A 20,749-nucleotide genomic window follows, 5' to 3' on the forward strand; every position below is an offset into this window, starting at 1 on the left:
TGTTTGTAAATCCAGTCATCAGGACACAGAGACATGTGAGTTCACTGCTGTGCTGTTTATTCTATCACCAACTCCAGGCACACTGCACACTGGACCACCCACTTCCCAGCATCCCCCTGGTCCCAGGGACCATCACTGAAGATTCAGGCTTACACATGTTAGTAAGGGAGTGTCTACAAATATTAAGCATTCTAATACACTAACATCACATCATCTTTTCTTTACAGATAAGCCCTGTACACTTCAATGCAACAATTAACAACGTCATATTAAGAACATCATCTAACATGTTTCAATGAGTCTCTCAGGTCTGCTTATTTCCCTTTTGGGTCTTTCATACACAGTCTGCGTTTCATCAACCATATTGGACCTTTCTAGAATCGTAGTTTGTTCACCATTATCAGGATCATCATACATGTCAGATGAAGGGTATTCTTCAGTCATGTTGTCTTCATTATGGTTAGGTTGAGATCTTAAATCCACCCGATTTCTTCTTACTTCCGTTCCACGCTCTGTACATATAGTATAAGATTTTAGTGCTACTTGTGCTTGCACAATACCTTTCTGCACCCAAATACCTGTCTCGTGATCTCTGAGACGGACTTGGTCACCCGATTTTAGATCAGGTAAGCTTTTTGCTCGCCTGTCATGGAACAGTTTCTGTTTCGCCTGTTGACGTTCCTTACTCAGTCTGACCAACGCTGAGTTATGTGTATTAAGCAGTTCATCATGTATCGGGAGATTTGCTCTAATCCTCCTTCCCATCTGCATTTGTGAGCAATATGTTTGGGGGTGAGCTTTTGGGGCATGGAGCTCCCTATATTGCTCTGGCTGGGCCACCTTGGGGCATCACCACCTTACATTTACTTTTAACACATATCACATTGTGTTTGTTTTATATTTATGTAGCTTTCTCTATCGTCCTTGTGGATGCTGGGGTTCCTGAAAGGACCATGGGGAATAGCGGCTCCGCAGGAGACAGGGCACAAAAAGTAAAGCTTTCCGATCAGGTGGTGTGCACTGGCTCCTCCCCCTATGACCCTCCTCCAGACTCCAGTTAGATTTTTGTGCCCGGCCGAGAAGGGTGCAATCTAGGTGGCTCTCCTAAAGAGCTGCTTAGAGAAAGTTTAGCTTAGGTTTTTTATTTTACAGTGAGTCCTGCTGGCAACAGGATCACTGCAACGAGGGACTTAGGGGAGAAGGAGTGAACTCACCTGCGTGCAGGATGGATTGGCTTCTTGGCTACTGGACATCAGCTCCAGAGGGACGATCACAGGTACAGCCTGGATGGTCACCGGAGCCGCGCCGCCGGCCCCCTTGCAGATGCTGAAGTAAGAAGAGGTCCAGAATCGGCGGCTGAAGACTCCTGCAGTCTTCTAAAGGTAGCGCACAGCACTGCAGCTGTGCGCCATTTTCCTCTCAGCACACTTCACACGGCAGTCACTGAGGGTGCAGGGCGCTGGGAGGGGGGCGCCCTGGGAGGCAAATGAAAACCTTTTTTGGCGAAAAATACCTCACATATAGCCCCCAGAGGCTATATGGAGATATTTAACCCCTGCCAAGATTCACTAAATAGCGGGAGACGAGCCCGCCGAAAAAGGGGCGGGGCCTATCTCCTCAGCACACAGCGCCATTTTCTCTCACAGAAAGCCTGGAGAGAAGGCTCCCAGGCTCTCCCCTGCACTGCACTACAGAAACAGGGTTAAAACAGAGAGGGGGGGCACTGATTTTGGCGATATTGAGATATATAAAGATGCTATAAGGGAAAACACTTATATAAGGTTGTCCCTATATAATTATAGCGTTTTGGTGTGTGCTGGCAAACTCTCCCTCTGTCTCCCCAAAGGGCTAGTGTGGGTCCTGTCCTCTGTCAGAGCATTCCCGGTGTGTGTGCTGTGTGTCGGTACGTGTGTGTCGACATGTTGAGGACGATGTTGGTGAGGAGGCGGAGAAATTGCCTGTAATGGTGATGTCACTCTCTAGGGAGTCGACACCGGAATGGATGGCTTATTTAGGGAATTACGTGAGAATGTCAACACGCTGCAAGGTCGGTTGACGACGTGAGACGGCCGACAAACTATTAGTACCGGTCCAGGCGTCTCAGAAACACCGTCAGGGGCGTTAAAAACGCCCATTTACCTCAGTCGGTCGACACAGACACAGACACGGACACTGAATCCAGTGTCGACGGTGAATAAACAAACGTATTTCTCATTAGGGCCACACGTTAAGGGCAATGAAGGAGGTGTTGCATATTTCTGATACTACAAGTACCACAAAAAAGGGTATTATGTGGGAGTGAAAAAACTACCTGTAGTTTTTCCTGAATCAGATAAAATAAAATGAAGTGTGTGATGATGCGTGGGGTTACCCCGATAGCAAATATTGGCGTTATACCCTTTCCCGCCAGAAATTAGGGCGCGTTGGGAAACACCCCTTAGGGTGATAAGGCGCTCACACGCTTATCAAGTGGCGTTACCGTCTCCAGATACGGCCGCCCTCAAGGAGCCAGCTGATAGGAAGCTGGAAAGATATCCTAAAAAGTATATACACACATACGGTGGTTATACTGCGACCAGCGATCGCCATCAGCCTGGAGATGCAGTGCTGGGTTGGCTTGGTCGGATTCCCTGACTGAAAATATTTTATTCATATAGGGCATTTAATAGGATGCATTCTATATATATGTACGTGAGATGCACAGAGGGATATTTGCTCTCTGGCATCAAGATAAGTACGTTGTCCATATCACCCAGAAGATGTCATGGACACGACAGTGGTCAGGTGATACAGATCCCATACGGCACATGGAAGTATTGCCGTATAAAGGGAAGGAGTTAGTTGGGGTCGGTCCATCGGACCTGGGGACCACGGCAACAGCTGGGAAATCCAACCTTTTTACCCCAAGTTACATCTCAGCTGAAAAAGACACCGTCTTTTCAGCCTCAATCCTTCCTTTCCCATGAGGGCATGCAGGCAAAAGGCCAGTCATATCTGCCCAGACATAGAGGTAAGGGAAGTAGACTGCAGCAGGCAGCCCCTTCCCAGGAAAAGAAGCCCTCCACCGCGTCTGCCAAGTCCTCAGCATGACGCTGGGGCCATGCAAGCGGACTCAAGGTGGGGGGGTAGTCTCAAGAGTCTCAGCGCGCAGTGGGATCACTCGCAGGTTGACCCCTAGATAGTACAAGTATTATCCCAGGGGTACAGATTGGAGAGTCGAGACATCTTCTCCTCGCAGGTTTCTGAAGTCTGCTTTACCAACGGCTCCCTCCGACAGGGAGGCAGCATTGGAAACAATTCACAAGCTGTATATCCAGCAGGTGATAATCAAAGTACCCCTCCTACAACAAGGAAAAGGGTATTATTTTTCCACACTATATTGTGGTACTGACGCCAGACGGCTTGGTGAGACATAGTCTAAACTGAAATCTTTGAACACTTACATAAAAGGTTCAAATCGAGATGGAGTCACTCAGAGCAGTGATAGCGAACCGGAAAAAAGGGGACTATATGGTGTCCCTGGACATCAAGGATTACCTCCATGTCCAAATTTGCCCTTCTCAACAAGGGTACCTCTGGTTCGTGGTACAGAACTGTCAATATCAGTTTCAGACGATGCCGTTTGAATTATCCACGGCACCCCGGGCCTTTTACCAAGGTAATGGCCGAAAAGATGTTTCTTCAAAGAAAAAAGGCATCTAAATTATCCCTTACTTGGACGATATCCTGAAAAGGGCAAGTTCCAGAGAACAGTTGGAGGTCGGAAGAGCACTATCTAAAGTAGTTCTACGACAGCACGACTGGATTCTAAATATTCCAAGAATCGCAGCTGTTTTCCGACGATACGTCTGCTGTTCCTAGGAATGATTCTGGGCATAGTCCAGAAAAAGGTGTTCCTCCGGGAGGAAAAAGCCAAGGAGTTATTCGACCTAGTCAGAAACCTCCTAAAACCAGGCCAAGTATCAGTGCATCAATGCACAGGAGTCCTGGGAAAAATGGTGGCTTCTTACGAAGCGATTCCATTCGGCAGATCTCAGGGGATTTGCTGGACGAATGGTCCGGATCGCATTTTCAGATGCATCAGCGGATAATCCTGTCTCCAAGGACAAGGGTGTCTCTTCTGTGGGGGCTGCAGAGTGCTCATCTTTTAGAGGGCAGCACACTCAGCATTCAGGACTGTGTTCTGGGGACCACGGATACCAGCCTGAGAGGCTGGGGAGTAGTCACACAGGGAAAAAATTTCCAAGGAAGTGTGGTCAAGTCTGGAGACTTCTCTCCACATGAATATACTGGAGCTAAGGGCAATTTACAATGCTCTGAGCCTAGGAAGACTCCTGCTTCAAAGTCAACCGGTGCTGATCCAGTAGGACATCATCATGGCGGTCGCCCACGTTATCAGACGGGGCGACACAAGAAGCAGGAGGGCAATGACAGATTCTTCGCTGGGCGGAAAATCATGTGATAACACTGTCAGCAGTGTTCATTCCGGGAGTGGGCAACTGGGAAGATTTCCTCAGCATAAATGAATTCCACCCGGAAAAGTGGAAACTTAATCTGGAAGTTTCCACATGATTGTAAACCGTTGGGAAAGACCAAAGGTGGTTATGATGGCGTCCCACCTGAAGCGCCAGGTCAAGAGACACTCAGGCAATAGCTGGGACGCTCTGGTAACACCGTCGGTGTACCAGTCGGTGTATGTGTTCCATCCTCTGCTTTTCATACCCAATGTATTGAAAATGATAGGAAGGAGAGGAGTAAGAACTATACTCGTGGCTCCGGTTTGGCCAAGAAGGACTTGGTTCCCGGAACTTCAAGAGATACTAAGAAGGGTCTTGATTCGGCAAGAACCGTGTCTGTTCCGGGACTTACCGCAACTGCGTTGACGCCAAGGCGGGTGAACGCCGGATCCTAAGGGAAAGAGGCATTCCGGAAGAGGTCATCCCTACCCTGGTCAGAGCCAGGAAGGAGGTGACCGCACAACATTATCACCACTTAGGTGAAAATATGTGCCAGGGTGTGAGTCCAGGAAGGCTCCACGGAAGAATTTCAACTAGGTTAATTTCTACATTTCCTGCAAACAGGAGTGTCTATGGGTCTCAAATTGGGTCCATTAAGGTTCAAATTTTGGCCTGTTGATTTTCTTCCAGAAAGAAATTGGCTTCAGTTCCTGAAGTCCAGAAGTTGTTAAGGGAGTACTGCATATACAGCCCCTTTGATGTCTCCAGTGGCACTGGGCGATCTCAACGTAGTTTTGGGATTCCTAAAAAATCACATTGGTTTAAACAACTCAAATCTGTGGATTTGATATATCTCACATGGAAAATGACCATGCTGTTGGTCCTGGCCTCGGCCAGGCGAGTGTCAGAATTGGCGGCTTTATCTCACAAAGCCATATCTGATTGTCCATTCGGACAGAGCAAAGCTGCGGACTCGTCCCCAGTTTCTCCTTAAGGTGGTGTCAGCGTTTCACCTGAACCAGCTTATTGTGGTACCTGCGGCTACTAGGGACTTGGAGGACTCCAAGTTGCTGGATGTTATCAGGGCCCTGAAAATATAGTTTCCAGGTTGGCTGGAGTCAGGAAATCTGACTTGCTGTTTATCCTGTATGCACCCAACAATGCTGGGTGCTTCTGCTTCTAAGCAGTCGATTGCTCGTGGGATTGGTAGCACAATTCAACTTGCACATTCTGTGGCAGGCCTGCCACAGTCTAAATCTGTTAAGGCCCATTCCACAAGGAAGGTGGGCTCATCTTGGGCGGCTGCCCGAGGGGTCTCGGCATTACAACTTTGCCGAGCAGCTACGTGGTCGGGGGAGAACACGTTTGTAAAATTCTACAAATTTGATACCCTGGCAAAAGAGGACCTGGAGTTCTCTCATTCGGTGCTGCAGAGTCATCCGCACTCTCCCGCCCGTTTGGGAGCTTTGGTATAATCCCCATGGTCCTTTCAGGAACCCCAGCATCCACAAGGACGATAGAGAAAATAAGAATTTACTTACCGATAATTCTATTTCTCGGAGTCCGTAGTGGATGCTGGGCGCCCATCCCAAGTGCGGATTATCTGCAATACTTGTACATAGTTATTGCTAACTAAATCGGGTTATTGTTGTTGTTGTGAGCCATCTTTTCAGAGGCTCCGCTGTTATCATACTGTTAACTGGGTTCAGATCACAGGTTGTACAGTGTGATTGGTGTGGCTGGTATGAGTCTTACCCGGGATTCAAAATTCCTCCCTTATTGTGTACGCTCGTCCGGGCACAGTACCTAACTGGAGTCTGGAGGAGGGTCATAGGGGGAGGAGCCAGTGCACACCACCTGATCGGAAAGCTTTACTTTTTGTGCCCTGTCTCCTGCGGAGCCGCTATTCCCCATGGTCCTTTCAGGAACCCCAGCATCCACTACGGACTCCGAGAAATAGAATTATCGGTAAGTAAATTCTTATTTTTTTCACATATTTTTTACACTTCTAACACTGCTCAGCTAAACTTCACATTCTAACACTTTACTGCTATCCTCTTCTTTTCTTTTACATTCAGCAGCCTCTTTCATTTGCTTAACACTGATCTTTCACTCCTATCCTTTTTTCTGTGTGATGCCCTGGGGTGGTTTGGCTGGGGTGGTCTGGGGGTGCTCTGTGTCCCGGAGGTGAACCCCTATAGTGTTAGGGACCTGTCCGATGAGGTCACCGTGAAGCAGGTGGGCAGGCTCATATACTGGCCAATATATGCCAAGAACCTCAAATATTATATTATGGTTATAATAATCTTAATGGTGTATGGTGCACCTGCACCCTTTTTCCTATGTTGTAGTATTACAGTACTTAGTCCCAGCAAGGTAGCACATCCCATTATAATAAGCTAGGGTGTGCAGTCCAGGCCCCGTTTCCATATAGTTAGAGTAATAATCAGTCACGACAATGTACGTTTTCCCATTACAATCAAACAAATTTGCGCCAACTTTCTGGTACAGTCTCTCTGGCACTGCGTGAGGACTCAGTGGCTCGACTTGTTGTTTTGGTCTATACGTAAGACATAATTCACATGTAGCTGTAGTCTGTGCTATGTATTGGTTCATTCTTGGCCAATACATAACTTCACGCGCTCTCCGCTTACATTTTTCTTCTCCTAAGTGGCCTTCATGTATCTTGCACAGCATAGTTTTTCTTAGTCGTGTAGGTATTACAAACCTATTGCCTTTGTAAATAATACCATCGACAACTGTAAAGTCACTGCGGTACATCCACTAATCATGGATAGACAGCGGGCACGCATGTTTTTCTGTTGGCCAACCTTTCAGAATGATATCTTTCAACACTTTCATTGTGTCATCTGTCTCAGTTTCTTTCCTAATCTGTTCTTATCTTGCAAGAGACACTGGTAGAGAAGATACGATCAAATTAACATAGGCTTCTATCTCTTCATCCATCAGACTTTTGGAATCTTCACTTTTGTCCACAGCACGAGAAAGTGTATCAGCAATGTACATGTATTTGCCGGGACAGTACAGCAAGTGTACATCATATTTCTGTAGTCTGATAAGCATTCGTTGAATTCTCAAGGGACAGTCATGTAATGATTTAGTCATGATAGCTACCAATGGCTTGTGGTCAGTTTCCACTGTAAATGTTTGACCATACACAAACTGATGATATCGCTCACATGCATATGTGATCACTAGAAGTTCTTTTTCTATCTGAGCATACCTTGTTTCAGCACTTGTCAGTGCTCTTGATGCATAGATTACTGGTTGCCATGTATCCTCATGTTCTTGTAACAGCACTGAGCCTAGGCCAAATTGGGAAGCATCTGATGAAATTCTTATTCTTTTCGCAGGATCAAAGAATTTTAGCACTGGTTGCTCTGTAATGATCTGTTTCAAGTTTTGCCAACTTTCTTCTTGTTCATGTGACCACATCCTCTCGTTATCTTTGTCCAACAACCATCTAAGAGAGGCTGTTAGTTCAGACAGTTGAGAAATAAACTTTCCTAAGTAAGTAATCATTCCTAGGAATCTTCTGACGTTGTCTTTGTTGTTGGGACGTTCCATGTTCACTATGGCTGATATTTTCCTTGGGTCTGGTTTTACACCTTGATCCGAGACCACGTCGCCCATCAAGGTTAGTGTATTCACGCCAAATTCACATTTGTCCTTGTTTAGCTTTAGATTCACTTTCTTGACAAGTTCCATTACTTGTCTCAATCTAGAATCATGTTCTTCCTTTGTAGATCCCCAGACAATAATGTCATCCATCATTGTTTCAACACCTGGAATATGTTCAAAATCATGTGTATCTTTTTGTGATATACTTCTGGAGCAGACAAAATTCCATATGGTAGTCTAAGAAATCTGTATCGACCTTCTGGTGTATTAAATGTACAAAGCTTTGAGCTGGCCTCATCTAGCTTCATTTGCCAGAATCCTAAAGATGCGTCCAATTTACTGAACCGTTTTTCTCCCGCAAATTGCGACATGATTTCATCTCTGGTTGGTAGTTTGAAATGTTCTCTTTTAATAGCTTTGTTTAAATCTCTGGGGTCTAGACATATTCTGAGTTGTCCATTTTTCTTTTCAACAATTACTAAGGAGCTTACCCATTCAGTAGGCTCATCAACTTTCTGTATCACACCCAAGGCTTCCATGCGATTTAACTCTTGTTTCAGTTTATCTCTCAGCGCAAACGGCACTTTTCTACAGAGGTGTATCACTGAAGAAACTTGCATGACTATATTTATTTTATGCTCTCCAGGCAAACAACCTAGACCTTCAAACAAGTCTCTGTATTCTGTAAACATTGATTTGCAGTCATCTTCTACTTGTGATGTCACCATAAAAACTTTCTTTAGCAAGCTTAGTTCCTCACAGGAACTTAATCCTAGAATCGGTTGCACATTTTTATCCACAATCAGTAGAGATGTTTTAAACTGTTGTCCCTTATATTTCAGTGTCACTAAGCATGTACCTTTCACAGGAATTTCCTCCCCAGTGTACCCTGTAACTTTCACTTTGGCTGGATGAATTTTAGGTTTTACTCTAAAAGTCTTATAGTCTTGAAATGATATTAAATTCACCTGCGCGCCAGTATCAAGCTTAAAGGGAATGACAATCTCGTTCACAGTTAAAGGGACAATCCATTCTTTCTTATCTGCACTGCAAAGTTCAATGCAATCCACAAAGAATTCATCTGTTTGTTTAACAGCATGCACTTTGGTTGTTTTACTTTTAATTTTACAGCATTTGGCAAAGTGATTAAGTCTACCACATTTCATGCAGGTTTTACCATAAGCAGGGCACATTTTAGGATTGTGAGCATTTCCACATCTACTACACATTTCCTTATTAGACTGTGGCTTAGACTGCTTCATTCTTGAGAATGGAGGTTTGCATGGCTCTGTTTTCTGCACTACATGGACATTAAAATCAACTTCCTTGTGTAACATTTTGGCTTGAAATCTAGTTATTTCTGCAGATCTACACATAGTCACTGCCATGTCTAGTGTTAGGTCTTGCTCTCTCAGCAGTCTCTCTCTGAGTCCATTATCAGGTATTCCACAGACAATACGATCTCTAATCAGTGAATCCTTTAAATCACCAAACTCACAGGTTTTTCTGAGTGATTGCAGCTCTGTAACATACTGATCAAATCCATCTACAGACTTCTGATCACATGTGAAAAACTTATATCTTTCATATGTCACATTTTTCCTTGGCACAAAGTAAATCTTCAAACTTTTGCACTATAGAAGATAGCACCATATGCTGCCCCTCAGCAAACTGAAAACTATTATAAATGTCCAGCACATCCTCTCCTATCACATGGAGGAAAATGGATGCATTCGTTTTGTCAGCCTCTGAATCAGCTCCTCATGCAGCAAGATATATATGAAACCTTTGCTTAAATCTTTTCCAGTTTTCAGACAAGTTACCAGACATCAGCATGCCGGTTGGAGGAGCTAGTTTATCCATGGTTACTCACTGTTTGAAGATAGCAGCACACGGCAGGCTTTGCAGACACTGAGTATCACAGCCTTACAGACTTCTGCAAGATTCTTTCACACTCTGAGAGCACTAGCAGTCCAAGTTAAACTTCTTCTGACACCATGTTTTGTTCATATGTTTGTAAATCCAGTCATCAGAACACAGAGACATGTGAGTTCACTGCTGTGCTGTTTATTCTATCACCAACTCCAGGTACACTGCACACTGGACCACCCACTTCCCAGCATCCCCCTGGTCCCAGGGACCATCACTGAAGATTCAGGATTACACATGTTAGTAAGGGAGTGTCTACAAATATTAAGCATTCTAATACACTAACATCACAGGGGGTGACAGATATAACATTTACAGAGAGAGTTAGATTTGGGTGGGTTATTTTGTTTCTGTGCAGGGTAAACACTGGCTGCTTTAATTTTACACTGCAATTTAGATTTCAGTTTGAATACACCCCACCCAAATCTAACTCTCTCTGCACATGTTATATCTGCTCCCCCCCCCTGCAGTACACATGGTTTTGCCCAACTGCTAACAAATTTGCTGCTGCGATCAACTCAGAATTACCCCCATAAGAGCATGGATTAGAGTTTTTGCAGTGTCTTGTGTAAGGTATGGTCGTATTTTGGATATGTTTTTTAGATGCATGTAACATGATCTTGAGACAGATGTGGGGAGCAAAGGACAGTTCTGAGTCAAGTATGACACCTAGGCAGCAAGCTTGTGGGGTAGGATTGATTGTTGAGTTCTCAACAGTGATAGAGATATCAGGTTGGTAACTACTATTGGCCGGTGGAAATATAAGTAGCTATGTTTTGGAAATATTAAGTTTGAGGTGGCGAGATGACATCCAAGATGAAACAGCAGAAAGGCATTCAGTGACCCTGACCAATACAGATGGTGACAAATCTGGGGAGGATAGGTAGATTTGAGTATCATCTACGTCCAGATGATACTGATATCCAAAAGAGTTGATTAGTTACAGGTAAAACTATTCTGGACCTAGTTATTACCAATAATGTGGACATTTTATAAAACACTAAAGTTGGGGAGACCTTCGGAAACAGTGACCACTATATGATCACATTCGAAATCAGTTTCAAGAAACATAACTATAAGGGAACAACTAAAACATTTAACTTTAGAAAAGCAAACTTCAATATGCTGAGACAGGCACTAAACGACATTGACTGGAAAGTTTTGTTTCGTGGGAAAGACACAATGGAAATGTGGGTTGCTTTAAAAGGGTTGCTTGGTAGCAATATTCACAAATTCATTCCCATGAGCAGTAAACGCAGTAGTACTAAACACAAGCCAATGTGGCTTAATAAGGAGGTCAAAGAAGCAATGGCTAAAAAGAGGCATGCTTTCAAAAAATTTAAATCTAATGAAGGGGAGGAGTCTTTCCAGCATTACAAGGAATGTAATAAAAAATGCAAAAAAGTAATAAGGGCAGCAAAAATTATAAATGAAAAGCAAATCACTATAGGGAGTAAAACCAATCCTAAAATTTTTTATAAATACATAAACAGTAAAGGGTTAAAGAAAGAGAATGTAGGCCCATTAAAAGATGAATTGGGAGCTTTGATAAACAATGATAAAATAAAAGCTGAAATACTGAACAATTTTTTCCCACTTCATATTCACCAGGGAGGATCAGACGGTGAAAGTATTGCATAACGATAGTGAAGGTAATGACTCTTGGCTTGATGCTTGTTTAAGTGAGGAAGTAGTCCTGGGCCAATATTTACTAAAAATCCGAGTTTGCCCGATTTGTGTTTTTTTTTCTAAGTCCCAATCCGGGAGTTCACTAAGCACCAATCTCGGCAGTGTTTGGACTATTCGTAATGGTTTGATTTGCAAAGTTCATAAATACGAATGAATAGACCATCGGTCAAACGCGGCTGTTATTTCATACAATACGGGAATTCACTATTCATTCGTATATGGGTGTTAGTCTCTGAGTGCTCAAATGCGTATCGTATTTTTTTGCGAATCGTTAAAAAAAGCGGCAAAAAAATAGACCTGCTTTTTTCAGGCGTGTTTACATGTGTTGCAACTCAAAAATCAATCACACCTGAATACGGATGCCTATAAAAGGATGTTAGGCCCAATTCAATCCACCTACACTCAGAAATGGCAGCAGGACTGTGGACCAGTGATATTTTGTGTGCTGTGGGATTCCTCAGACTCAGACATCAGCCTGTAAGTAACCAGGGCCAACAAACTGAACATGGTCAGCAGGTTGTACAGGTTCCGCGGAGGCTGCGCAGGCCTCGTTTTTTAGGGGGCGTTTAAACTTGAACGCATCGTCCGATGATATGGTCATACATATGTTCCGTCTAAATCGTAACAACATTTTCCATCTGTATGACCTTGTCAAACTGGGCCTAGACCCTGAGACAGCACGCTCTCGCTCTGTCTCAGGCCTGCACAAACTCCTGGCTGTGTTGCACTTTATGGCTACTGGCAGCTTTCAGGCTGTGTCTGTGGAAGTCATAGGAATCTCACAGCCCTCATTTTCGAGAATCTTAACACAGGTGATGTATACCTAACTACCTCTTCTTTTTTTTTTTTTTTTCTCGGTGGACAGTTCTGTCCTAAAATCTCATGTTTATTGTTCTTTCAAATATACAAACAGGTGTTGGCTGTTTTGCAGCCCCACATCGATGCCTCAATCTGCTTCCCTACCCAGGAGTCTCAGTGGCATGCCGTCAGGGTAGATTTCTATGAGCTGGCTGGCATGCCCAATGTGCTTGGAGCCATAGATTTCACACACATTCAGCTGAGGCCACCTAGGGGCAGGCAGCACATATATACTAATCGCCATCTAGAACACTCCACAAATGTGCAGGTGGTTTGTGATACAAATCTCAAAATAATGAGTGTTGTTGCTGGTTACCCTGGGGGCTGCCATGACTCCTTCATCCTCAGTCAGTATCCCTCTTTGATAAGTTTGAGGACGGACAAATTCCAGATGGATAAGCTGCTGGGTATGTAATTTGATATGTGTAGGCCTGCGTATACTTTGTCCAAATACAGGGGCAGATGTATTAACCTGTAGAAGGCATAAGGAAGTGAGAAACCAGTGATATGTGCAAGGTGATAAAGGCACCAGCCTATCAGCTCCAATATGTAAATGAACATTTAGCAACAGATTGTCCGCTGCCTTTATTACCTTGCACATATCACTGGTTTATCACTTCCTTATGCCTTCTACAGGTTAATACATCTGCCCCACAGTGTGTTACTTATGTGTTGCTGTATCTTAACATGAATCACGTTACTATATCTGTCTTTTAGGTGATGGAGGATATGGCTGTTTCTCTTGGCTTCTAACTCCATTGTCCCGACCTGATACCCCTGCTGAACACAATTACAATCATGCACATAAGTCCACGTGGAATGTGATAGAAAGATGTTTTGGTGTGCTGAAATCTAGGTTTCGGTGTCTGGATAAGTCTGGTGGCCTTTTGTCGTATAGTCCCTCGAAGGTGACTCAAATTGTGTTCTGCTGCTGCTTTCTTCATAACATGTGTTTGCAACAACATCTGCCACATGTTGAGAAGGAGGAGGATGAAGAAAGCAGCCAGCAAGCAGAGGAATTAGAGACATCTGGTGATACTTGGAGTACAGATGTAGGGAGGCAGGTTAGGCAAGAGCTCATCACTCGCTATTTCTAAGATAACTTTGGTTTGCTTATTTCATTTGTTGTGTAATCATAAATAGATGTTGGCCCATTTTTATTGTAAAAACCATTACTTAGAATGTGTCTGTCTCCTTGAGACATACAAACATACCCTCGCTTTATGCAAAACAAATGTCGCATGTGTATTGTGTTTATTTTATAAATCAAAACAACAGATTATGAATGGCAAGCATTACGTCTGGATAAGTGTTCGTAAACTTGCACTGATAATTTATTACAAGCACACATAATCCACATAGTAATTTATTTAGTATTTTACTTTATGATTGTGTGTAACGTCCTAATGCACAGGTTCTCAAACTGGGCCCTCAGGACCCCACACAGTGCATGTTTTGCATGTAACCCAGTAGAAGCACAGGTGTATGAATGACTCACATGCACATTTTAAAAGGTTTACAGGTGGAGCTAATTATGTCACTTGTGATTCTGTGAGGAGACCTGCAAAACATGCACTGTGTGGGGTCCTGAGGGCCCAGTTTGAGAACCTGTGTTCTAAATAAACAGTCCTCAACATATAATATGTTAGCCTTGAGGAATACATGTGTCCCTATGTGTGATGCTCCATCATATTTAAGGGACACAAACTTACTCTAATCGAAAATAATTTATTTTGTAATGTTTGCTGCAGTAAACTTGCTGATTTGTAAGTAAATACACAGTTTGACACATATATACATTATTATACACATTATTTGTTTTTTGGTTAAAAATGTCTTATTTTTGGTTTCTGCATCATGTGTAATAACATTATTACTCATTTTTAACGCACACAAACATGGCCCAACAATAATGACATTCATTTTGGCAATGAATTATCTCAATTCAATGACAACATATTAAAAGCTTTTTACGCAACTCAATTGTGTTATTCTTGTAATGTTGTATAGAGAAGAAAGGTAAAATAGTTAACAATCACATTGTAATTTGGATTGGCTGCAGGATATGAGAATGATTGGAATCTAGAAAGAGTAATGATTAGAAAAAAATCAAGTGGTCTGGTTACTTCCTGCTAACATGTATGTGGCTGCCTGGCAATGATTGTGTGTGCAGGATAGGAGAATGATTGGAATTTAGAAAGAGTAATGATTAGAAAAAAATCAAGTGGTCTGGTTACTTCCTGCTAACATGTATGTGCAGCTCCAACAACATTTCCCTCCTCCAAAAAAAACCCAAAGATGGTAAATAATAAATGTGCGTACAAATTTTATGCTGTTGTTTGTACCACTTATAATTAATGATGTTGTATAAATTGTCAAGGAGCTAAGTGTTATATATATTTTGCCAAACATACACTTACTAACTATTTTGAATTACTTCTCAGAAATGTAAAATTTGTTTGTTTTGTTTTAAAAAATTTTGGGTGCCTGCTTGTCCTGCCCTTTGCCTTTAGCACTGTCATGTTGTCGTGCTCTGGTGGAGCGTCTTGGTGGTGATGAGACTGGCGTGATATTTGGAGTAGTCGTACCAGAACTGCTGCTTGTTTGCTGTTGGTGCATGGATCTGAGTGTTTAATTCAGGTTAGTGAGGGTGGCATTGAGTTCACGTGTAGCAGCATTTTGATTGTCTACAATTCGGAATAAACTTTCATGAATCTTTTGATTGTTTTGAAAAATGTTCATATAACTTTGCTGTTGTCTGTGCTGTTCTTCCATTAGTCTGTGCTGTTCTTCCATTATGCGCTGTAAGTTGCCCATGACCTGTGTAATGTCTGTATGCATGAGATCCATGGTATTGCCAATTCTGGTTGTTTGTTCATTTTGTCTACTCATATTTCTGGTTATTCTTCTGAGGTGACATGGTAGGCTTGCAAACATTTGTGTCTGCCTATGCAGGCAATCTTCATTAGTGGCCTGCTGTCTAGCCCAAATGGTCCAAAACACCTGATCAGGGCCTTGTGTTACTGGTGTTGTTGGGCTGTGTTGTGGTGGTGGTGGTGGTGGTGGTGGTGTGCTTTGCTGTGGTGGTGTACTCACAGGTGCTGGGGGGCTGATTCCTTGGCTTAATGGCTGCATTTCTAAGATGATTGTCTCCTCCATGTCACTGTGTTGCTGTTGTTGTGGAGGGATGCTGTTACCAGGACTAGAAGCTGAAATTTCGAAAAATTTACCATTAGCTATCCATATGTTTGATAAATGAAAACAAATCACTACACATGGAACACATGTCATTCACTGTTGCTTTCAGATATTCGGCCTAGCAACATCATCACTCATAACTTAAATACATACATATGCCTGTTTGTGGCAAATGTGTCTGGTTACTTAATTGTGAAAGCAAACACTTTAGTTTTATTGTAGATCAGACATACTCCACCATAAAAACACATTGTAATCCATAATGTGTTACCTTATAGCTTTTCTAAAACAAACATAGTAATGTTTTTATATGTATTTGGCAATGTGAGCTCAAACACACATGTGAAAATTTGATAAACAACCTTACTATTTGCAAAAATTAAACATGAGTTTCTGTTGCAGCATCTTACACACAGTGTGCTACTGTATGGCTCAAGTGGACATATATATCTTTACTGGATGTGGACAAGGCCATTTTGCTTGGATTCCATTTCGTGTTTTACTTACTTCGGTAAGTATATACGTTTTTGATGTGTTTTGACTTAATGCGGTTAAGAAAAAGTTTGATTACGATCTAAAATTGTTTACATTTATTTCAGTTTGATACTCACAATCAAGATGAGTGGAGTGCGGATGATGTCTTGGAGGTGTGTCCAAAATTTGGAGTGGGGGGACCGAACATACTGTCGATAATCTTTGTGGCGGGGTAGCCTGCTGTGGTTGGCCCTGGACATCAGACCTTGCTTTCTTTGCTGCCACAGGTTTTTTTGTGGTGATGTCTTACAGAAGTCCCACTTCTGCTGCTCCAGACTTCTTTTGATGGACCTATTAATAAAAGTGAAATTTTGTTATGGCCATTCTTTTAAAAACATACCCTATACTACAATGGACACTTTACCTGCTTCCGCAGCATCATCATCATCAGATGTGATGGGAGTTACTGGAGGACGAGTAGTACTGCTTTTTTCAAACACTGTAAAAAAAAAACCTCATGTATACATGCTATTGTTGATACATCCACCCATTATGCTTATAAACAGTTATTATTTAAGAAATGCTTGCTTTATTTTTATGAAAAACATAAGGACCGGAAACAAAATAACCACTACATAAAACAATAAACATTGTCCAATAGCCATATGCACTATGGAAAGTTCAACACAGGAAAACATGTACAGGACACTGACATAGGCCACAAGTAAAAATACTTACATTAACTACCAAAAACACACACATCTTCATTTTGTAATGAAAGGAAAAATATTACAGATGCAATATATAAATTGCTCTGTGATGTGGCACTCCAAACACACATTACCACTATATGAGCCAAACAAAAAAAAAACACAAATTAAAAAATTACACTGCAGTGTTGTCTCACGGTACAAATACAAACTCAAACTGAACAAACAAATAGTGTTTTTTTTTATAAAAAATATTACATTCTGTAATAATGACATTACACATGTAAGTGGTTTCCAAACCACTTTCCACTACTCCAGCCTCTAACATGACAACCACTGTTTTTGAAACATTGCACATGGATAACCTAAATATAAAACATAGTCCAAATTAAAAAAAAAAATGTCCAAAAGGAAAACATTATTGCAGGACAATTCAATGACACACCAAGTCCAAACTACACTTGCAAAATATACTGGAAAAAAACACATGACATACAATAAAGTAAGATGTTACATTGGCTTTTGTATAAAACATTACCCAAAACAATGTATTTGCTGACACACACTTGAAGATGGGAGTAATATGCAACGTGACATGACACACATTTAAAAAAAATAAAAAAATAAGGTCATAGAATTTTAATGCAAATACACATGCTCACCATTCTTCCTGGGCCCATCTGAATCCCGGACATGGGTTGCAGAGTCTACTTCAGGAGGTATTACACTCCGCATGGGCTCCTCATACTCCGGATATCTTGCAATATAGGGCTGCCCACCACCGGTTTTTCGAGCCGACTTCGCCTCCTTGGCCATTTTGGACTTGACACGTCGCTTTATGTCATAGTACCATTTGCGGCACGTGTCCTCCGTCCGCTTGACCACCCCCTCACTATTGACAGCAGCAACAACTTTCGCCCACAACACCGTCTTCCTCCGTGTTGGCACCTTGGCGCACTCAGGCCCAAATAGCTGCCGTTGATACTTCATCAGCTCACGCACCAATGTCACATTTTCAGCAAAACTAAACTTTACATTCCGCCCAGTCTTAGTAGTGGTGCGTGGCTGCGGAGCTGTCTGACTGTCACTATCACTGTCACTTGAGGCTGCTGCAGCAACCTCACCCACCTCCTCCACCTCACTAACCTCACTAACACTCACCTCCTCCACCTGACCGACCTCCTCCCCCTCACTCACACCCTCCACCTCACCCACCTCTGAGTCACACATAATTGTGTGTCTAAACACTTTACACAGAAAAAAAATAGACAAACAACACACTCCTCCACTACCACTACACAAATCACACACAAACACCCACACACCCACACACCCACACACCCACACACACACACACACACACTGACAAGGGACTATAAAGAAAAATAACTTGGACAAAAAATGAGACAAAACCGCAAAAAACAAGACTACAAGAATGACAAGACGACTTTCAAACACAATACCACACTCAGAAATCGCTACCAACACTCCTCACCAAACCACAAATTCACCTACCTCCACAGCACAACCTCCCTCCTCCTCACCACTAACTAAACCCATGAGGTGCGGACGGTTTGGGGCATATTTATATGGTTGCGCACAGACACTCCTACAACTGAAACACAACCAATCACGAACGGGGATGAAAAACAAAACTAAAAGTGAAAATGCGGCCGGGGTCTTAAAAAAACCCTGCCACGTTTAACTTAGAAAAAATACCGGTAAAAACAACCAAAAGACGTACGCAAATGACAATGACGGCCGAGAATGGTCCAAAAAAAAACGACTGGCATCGACATCGGAAAACACGAAAACCATAAAGTCGACTGCTTCGTAACTTTGCGTATATAGTTTCAAAAAGTTGCATGAAAATGCACCCGATACAAAACGAGTTTAAACACTACACAAACTGACTCAAACACGAATATTAGTAAATATTGCCCCTGGAGAGACTGAGCAACATAAAGATTAATAAATCTCCAGGTCCAGATAGTTTTCATCCGAGGGTTATTATGGAGCTTAGGTCGCAGCTAGCAAAACCCCTATACTTGATTTTCCATAATTCAATTACATCAGGCATAGTACCAAAGGATTGGCGCATAGCTGAGGTAGTGCCTTTATTTAAAAATAATCCTGGTAACTATAGACCAGTTAGTTTAACCTCTATAGTGGGTAAAATATTTGAAGGAATTTTGAGGGATAGCATAGGGGATTATCTGCAGGTAAATAAGATTATTAGCAAAAGTCAGCATGGGTTTGTAAGGAACAGATCATGTCAAACTAACCTAATTAGCTTCTACGAGGAAGTGAGCGAGAATCTTGATCAGGGAAAAGCAGTGGATGTAGTGTATTTAGATTTTGCAAAAGTCTTTGATATAGTGCCTCACAGGAGACTAATCATCAAATTAAGGGAACTTGGCCTAGGATATACTATTTGTACATGTATAGGTAATTGGCTGGATAACAGAGTACAATGAGTAGTGGTCAAAGGGATGCCTCCCCATAATCTCCCTTCCCTATCCTCACTGCCCGTCTATCCACTCCCCCCAAATGAAGCGGATCCCCTTAGCTGTGCTGTGATGACAGACAGCTGGTTATCTGTACTACTGAGAGAGAGAACAGAAGAGATGGGTGGGGTAGAGAGAGAGAACAGGAAGAGAGAGTGGTGAGAAAGAACAAGAAGAGGGGTGAGAGAAAGCAGATAAGAGAGAGCAAGAAAACAGAAAGATAAGGAGGTGAAAGAACAGGAAGAGAGAAAGGTGTGAGAGAACAGAAGAAAGTGGGGGGAGAGGGAGAACAAGAAGAGAGTGTGGGAGAAAGAGTGAGAGAACAGAAGAGCATGAGGGAGAGAGACAACGGCGGCATCTTCCTGTCCCTCTTGGCTTTCCTTTCCCTGCAGTGTGGAGCACAATTCATGCATCATATTCAAGGCAAGGCGGACTTCTATTTCCCAGGACCAGCCTCTACACTGCTGCTGTCACTCCTCGTCCATATACGTAGAGGCTGCCTGACTTCTTGGCTTGCTTTATTCAGCAATGGTGAGACCAGGGGAAGGGACAGACTGGTAGTGACCAGACAAGGGAGACATGGAAATGAGGCATGGAGAGGAAGATGGAACAGTGGGTGAAGAAACAAGAGACCACTCTGTGTGAGAAACAGGGAGAGGATAGAGACATTTCTGTACCTCTTATTCTTGTTTTTCCATTTTCCTTTTGGTTTTCCTATTTCCTGCTTAATTTCCCTTTATTCCTAGCATGGGTAGGCCCAGGAACACCAGAGTTCTCAGGATTGCTGATGCTTGCAGAGTAGGTCTTTAGAGTGCTGTCTGCCAATGGAGGCAGTGTAGAACTTTGGGCCTAATTCACAGGAGCACGCAATGTTGATGTCTGATACTGTGGGGACCATTTTATGGGCATACCCTAATCAGCTAGTAGCCGGAGAGGTCCCGATGTTGGGAGACACTCTGTCTGATACAGTGTAGGCTTGCTCAGAGTTCCGATGGTGCAATGGAATTTTCCGCTTAGGAACGTGAGCAGCGGATGTGAGAACCCGGCAGTAGTTGTCTTTGTGCACAAAAAGACAATGAGACATTAGCATATTATTTTCACAAGTAAATTATGAGCAACTTCACAGCTGTGCATGTAACTGCACATCACATGCAACTATGTGTACCTCTGAAACAGGCCCATAATCAGCTGCCAGCAGATCGGTGAAGGAATGAGGATGCCCAGCTGTCAGTGAGATCAACAGTGAGTTACTTGCAGTATGCAGCTGGGAAGGATGGCTGCAGAA

At 42.8% G+C, this 20,749-nt stretch overlaps 1 long non-coding RNA gene across 1 annotated transcript in view; it reads left to right on the forward strand.

The window, feature by feature from the left end:
* Positions 1-16,871, forward strand: part of LOC134909576 (uncharacterized) — a 38,113-nt gene extending 21,242 nt beyond the window's left edge. The window contains exons 2-3 of the long non-coding RNA XR_010175975.1: positions 16,176-16,284; positions 16,373-16,871. This is a non-coding gene — a long non-coding RNA (uncharacterized LOC134909576). The remainder of the gene's footprint in view (positions 1-16,175; positions 16,285-16,372) is intronic.
* Positions 16,872-20,749: the final 3,878 nt, after the last annotated feature.

This window comes from Pseudophryne corroboree, chromosome 4, assembly GCF_028390025.1.
Source record: "Pseudophryne corroboree isolate aPseCor3 chromosome 4, aPseCor3.hap2, whole genome shotgun sequence".
In the NCBI taxonomy this organism is placed as follows: domain Eukaryota; kingdom Metazoa; phylum Chordata; class Amphibia; order Anura; family Myobatrachidae; genus Pseudophryne; species Pseudophryne corroboree.